This window comes from Metopolophium dirhodum, chromosome 2 (assembly GCF_019925205.1).
Source record: "Metopolophium dirhodum isolate CAU chromosome 2, ASM1992520v1, whole genome shotgun sequence".
NCBI classification, from domain to species: domain Eukaryota; kingdom Metazoa; phylum Arthropoda; class Insecta; order Hemiptera; family Aphididae; genus Metopolophium; species Metopolophium dirhodum.
The window spans coordinates 25,394,773-25,401,045 of record NC_083561.1 but is presented as its reverse complement, the minus strand read 5'-3'; positions in this window follow the sequence as shown (position 1 = coordinate 25,401,045).

The window sequence follows — 6,273 nt, the reverse complement described above, 5'->3', positions numbered from 1 at the left end:
ATTCATAATATGATACGTAGGTATCTATATTCGTTTTGAAGTTGGCGACCTTGCAATGGATATAATATTAGGCATACTCCATGATAATAGTTTAATAATTTTAATATAACTTGATACGATGCATATTATATTACATTTATAATATATTATTATTGTGTCAAGTCAGAAGTCTGTATTATCTGCTGCATTGCTGCAGTAGGTATATGTATTATGCAAATGATAATGCACAAACCCAACAATCTCTTAAGTATCACACTTTAATATTATAATAATTCAATAATATATTTAATATTTAGTCTATATATGTATATACTATTATTATAAACTTGCCCGTAAAATAACAAATTCCATGTTTCATAAGTACAATTGTGTGTACAGTTGTCCAGTGATCCGATTTCCTGGAAAACAATGCACATTGAATAAATCGAAAAAAAAACCAAACCTTAAAGTGGGCAAGTCTGTTATTGTTATAGTAATATACCATTATATAATATTACGTTAAATAATTCAGATGTAGGTACATTCTATAAAATTCTTTTCGGTTTAACTGAGGGACTCTTTCGATTCCGTCCATCGAGTATCATGATATATATGTACACAGTTGTTGTTACCTACCTGTTTTTTTACCATTTTTTTTCGTCGTGGTATCGCCACACGGGGTGAACCGATTGCACAATACTTACCCTAACCTGTTAATTGTTATACCTAAACTTGTTTATAAAACCCAACCGTATCTGTAATATTATAATTACAGAGACATATAAGTTAGGTACGCGACAACGCATTTGAACGACAACGGATTAAAAAACGCCCAAAATGTTATTACATAAATATTTGTGTATTATATTCACAAATATTTTATTATGTGTGTTTTTGAAATTTAATTTAAACATTATTTGGTGAATTTTTCTCGTTTACATTAAGTTTATAAAAAAGAAGTTTTTAATTAACAAGAATAATTTAAATAAATTTGATTACAAAATGATCCCTTATAATACCACCCCTAGTCATTACAACACTCCATTTTGATTATTTTTGTACAATCGTTAGGAAATGCTGTAAATAGGTACTTACAAACACATAAAATGTACACGAAAGAGTACATTTTAAATATTAATGCGTGTTTCATTATCTATATGTTAATTTTGTTTTAAAACGTTTTACACATTATTCATAATAATATATAGAATTATAACCATAGTAAATACTTCGTTACCAATACTCTAATCCACGGTACATATAAATTACAACGAGTGTTAATTAACTATACCACAAAATATTATAATTTATAACTTAAAACCAATTGGAAATTTTAACCTATACCTATACATAATATTATTGCGGGTGCCTATTATCGGTATATTTTAATGGGAAGGATATGATTATTTACATATTATAAATAATTTCTTTCCTCGCGCCATTGGTCCTTCATGATGGCATAATCGAAACCTGAGCCGTGTCTGGCGTAGTCGTCATGACGTATAATAATATATTTTATTCACATACACAAATCAAAATACACATACGCCGTACTCGCGTTTTAAGTACGACGTAGCGACGTCGTGTAGCGGAATTTCACGTTTGACGTTACCCACATACGATCCGTAGGGCACAAATCAGTGACCCTGTGATCGACGTACGTCCGAACCCATCGCTCTGCAGGACAATATACACACGACGTCGCACACGGGCGCGTTGGAAAAAAATTTCGTCCCACAAACGGCGCCACCGACCGCTGACATCGAGTTTACACGCATATATAATATGATATCATATACCGTGCGGTTATGTTTTGTGAACCTATTTATTATTAAACGAGTATTTGATAACGAAGAGTACATAGTAGGTATGTATATAGTGTATATAATATAATATACATATTATATACAGTTTACACTATATAGTACGCTACACACCATATTATTATACATGTTGTCTACTAGCTGACCCCGTGCATTTCGTTACCCGTAAAAAATGACAACTATTACGCGATTCAAACTTTGTTCAATTCGTTATTTAGTAGGTACACGGTGTAATGGTGTTCAAAAATTAAAACAATCAATTTGAAATCAGCAAATAGTAATATGTGACTTATTTTTTTCTTAGGGGTAACCAATTATCAGCAGAAATATCCGCATATACCTAGGTTATGATTTTAACCCACGCGACTAAAAACTATAGCATCTATGTATTTATAAATATCAAATACATGTTAAAATTATATCCAATCATAATATGATCGCGCTTAATAACAATTTTATTTTATGTAACCAGTAGCAAACATTAATTATACCTATATATTATATAAAATTAAAATATCAATTTCTACTATCACTACTTATTATATAATCTGTGACCAATTCATAAACAAAAAAAATTTCGATTTCCACCGTGAGTCTCAAAATCCTTGTGTGACTATATGAGCACCTCTTTAAAAAGCAAATTTCGGAAAATCCTTTCTTATATTGCACCACTATACATGGTGGTACGAAGGTACTGTAAAAATGTCAAGTCATCCCTATATAAATATATCATATAGTCTAGACTCTATATTCGTTGATCAGTCGTCAGTCAAGACACGTTCGATTATATTATATATACAGAATATAGATATCTGATGTAGTATGGACACCGCCAGTTCGTAATTCACGTGCTCTGCGACCTTTCGTTAGAAACTTTGGATAGTATTATTCTCATTTGCGTTACGCGGCATCGGCGCAGTAAAAAAGGTAACCTATGTAAATGATAAATGTCGGATATGACATTATTAACTGTATAGAAGTACACCATAGACGTATATAATAAAAACATGTGACGCAAACGGTTGGTCTACTTCTCGATAGATGCGTTTCGACTCGTAGTGATGTAAATTGTATAATACAAATTGTATAATATTGTATTATACAAGCGTATTATACGTCATGTATAAAAAAAATAAAACACAAATGGTATCAAAAAAAATCTGTGAAAAATGGTAGATCAATAATAAAGAGAAAATATACGCAAAACATAATGTTTCAACTGATAACAGTAATACAACGACAGAGCAAGGCCACACAAATAACATGGTTATTGGTAGGTGGTAGTCACAACCATAGGAAAGAGATTAAAAAGATCAACACCAAAGAACTATTCTAGTAATAGATCTACTACCTAACCTAAGTTCTATGATTCTAGTCGTAAACATTTGTAAAATCGTTTGTAAATAGTAGTCTGATATCTTACTGATAACTGATAAGTCATAATCGTGGACACTAGACCTAAGACCGTAGTATAATATTCTACAAAATTCTAATAATTCTATTTAACTACCTACAGGCTACAAGTTATAATTAATTGAAGTTACCAAACGTTAGTTACTGTTTCTTTTTACTATGGGTCGACCGTCAAAGCAAAAAGCTATTGTTGATAAATATTTTACCAAGTATTATGTTGGAAATATTGAAAAACGAAAATGCTTATTTTGTAAAGAGGCTTATGCCTACAATGCATTTCGTTTGGCAAATAATTTATGTCTAAAAACGGATTCAAAAAAGTAAACACTTACTAATTAAATAATTACATATAGGTACTAATTAAAATTACTGCAAATATTAAAACCTAATACTCAAAACTTAGAACAAATACATTTTCATATATTTTCTATTATTATTACCAGACTGGCATTACATAATTTAACAATCAAAATGCTTTATTGTTCATCAATAAACTGGAATATTATTGATATTACATTCTCATTACACTCTGGTATTTCACAAATATCTAAACTTCATACGATTTTTGAAAAATAAAATACTGTATTTTTACATCACTTTTCGAGTGAAGCAGTAATACGAGTAGGTAGCGACGAGAAATGTTGTAATTTTACTGGACCGGAATGTCGAAAACGAATTTACCGGCGGTTTCTGCGAAGTAAAATAACAGTTAAACTCCTTTTAATTGAAAGAATGTTGCTGTGTTGGAATGGATTTCGACATTGGATAGTTATATATATAATAAACAAATAACGACATATATGTTATATATAAAATAATATACACTTTGCTTAGAAAATGTGTTTAGGTATAAAAAAATAACCAATTAGCATATTATATTGACTGAACGAGGCGGTGGGTTTTGCAGTGATTTTTCACTCCCTTTGGCACAGGAAAAACGGTCCTATATGCGTTATGATACTAAATTTGAAATCGATTGTTGAAGTAGAAAAATAATTTCGAACGGATTTTAATACAATGTGGTAAATTTTCTTCAAAAATGTTTAACGATTTTTGGAAGTTTTCCTTATACGAACGGATGAGATAATATTCGAGGAAGTTTCGCATGTTCCATAAAGTCTGTATTGTCTGTATATAGTCGATTTTTCACGATAAGGATGTAGTTATGCAAAACTTATTGTAAATGTTAATTAATTTATACAATATTATGTGCTTGATTCAAAACGGTTGCTTGTTGATATTTTCTGATTGAATTCTGGACGGGCATCACGGTGACCTACAATGTATAATATAATAATATTATGTAGGTATAAATGGTGGCCCATTAACAGAACGCGCGGTTATGTATATAGATAACCGCACTCGTTTAAATACCAGACGATTAAAATCTGACGTTGACAGACATTTCCATGAAAATATGAGTATCTGTTTAATAATGCGGATGCATATTAACAATATTAGTACGTTTACTGCTTCGTTAAGGTAAAGGTCTGATTCCTATATGCCCTATATCTCTTAGGCCCTTTTTGAACGATGATGGCAGTTATATATTGTGACATAATCACTCGTGATGTGACTGGCAATGGCATAATTCCGTGAGGGGGATCCACCATGACTTCTTTTTTAAAACTGACAAACTATATATTCCAGTACTTATATTTAACTATAAATATTATTATTTATAGGTATTAGTGTATTACAAGTACAATAGTATATTTTATAAAAATAATACATAAAATCCCGACTTCTCTATGCCTGTACTGAGTGTACTGTCTGTACCATAACTAACCACGACCAATACCCGTACTGCAGTCTTATCGCTGATCATGTTATACAATATACTTTTTACTATACACATTACCTACAATATTATAAGTTCGTGGGGGTTACGTCCCAGGAAAGTCACTTGGTAAAATAAAAATCGGTGGAAAACGAATGATTTCTGTACACCTAATAATATTATAATGTGATATAAACACATGATAATAATTTAATATTCCAGTGCGTTGTTCGGGGTGAAACTGCGTCGGAAATCGGTCAGCCGCTGCGAAAACTTATTCTCGGTATAATATACCATATACCTATACCGTCGCGTATATATTATACACTCAATTACTCAAAGAAATAGATGATGGGATTCTGTTTACATTCCTGGAATTTAAAACGCTTTTCCGGTAGAAAATAATGTTCAATATCATAATTAGACTGCATACACAACCTACGTACAGACTCGTCATTGCCTCCGAGATATTATGATTACTTACGATGGGCAACCGTATGGCGCTGCAGCTCGTGTTTAATAATATATCAATATAATATTTTATTATTGGCGATGGGTTTTCCGGATCTCAAATTTGCATGTCGACGACGAATCACATTATGTATAATATTGACGTTTCACCAGAACGCGCAAGCGAATATCGTACAGTTGTGAAAGTATATAATATTATTTTCTTTGGTTACACTCTTGTGTACGCACTACACAACAAGATTCTTTATTGTTATATTTTGTTATGTTATTGTTTGGTGCCGCAAACGAATTCTTTTGAAACGGCACTTTTATTTCGCCTTTACAAACCGTCGGCACGGCGGAGAGGGAGTCAAAAATGATTATATTATCAAAACTAAAATGAATGTTCAACGACTGCGACGAGGTTAATAACAGTAATAATATATACTATATTATACAGGTAGGTATATCGTAAAGGAACGGCGTTTTAAGTAAGTACTACAAACAAATCGAAATAAAATAATATGTATCTCTCGGCAATCACAACAATAACATAAATCACTGTATATAGTGACTATAGCGGCGGGTATCTAAGGTCGAACTGCACTTAACATTCGTTTTCCAAAAATGTGTTAATGGTGCATATTTTTAAAGTATTGTGTCGCGCGCTTTTCACGGTAATCTATACTATGCTGACGAAGTTAAAAATTAATGGTTCTAATACGAAAGCATATTTTTAAAATGTATCCGAACAAGTAAAGACGTATCGATAATAGTAATAACTAGTAAATCAAATGCTATTAGTGAAATTAATGTTTATACTACTTT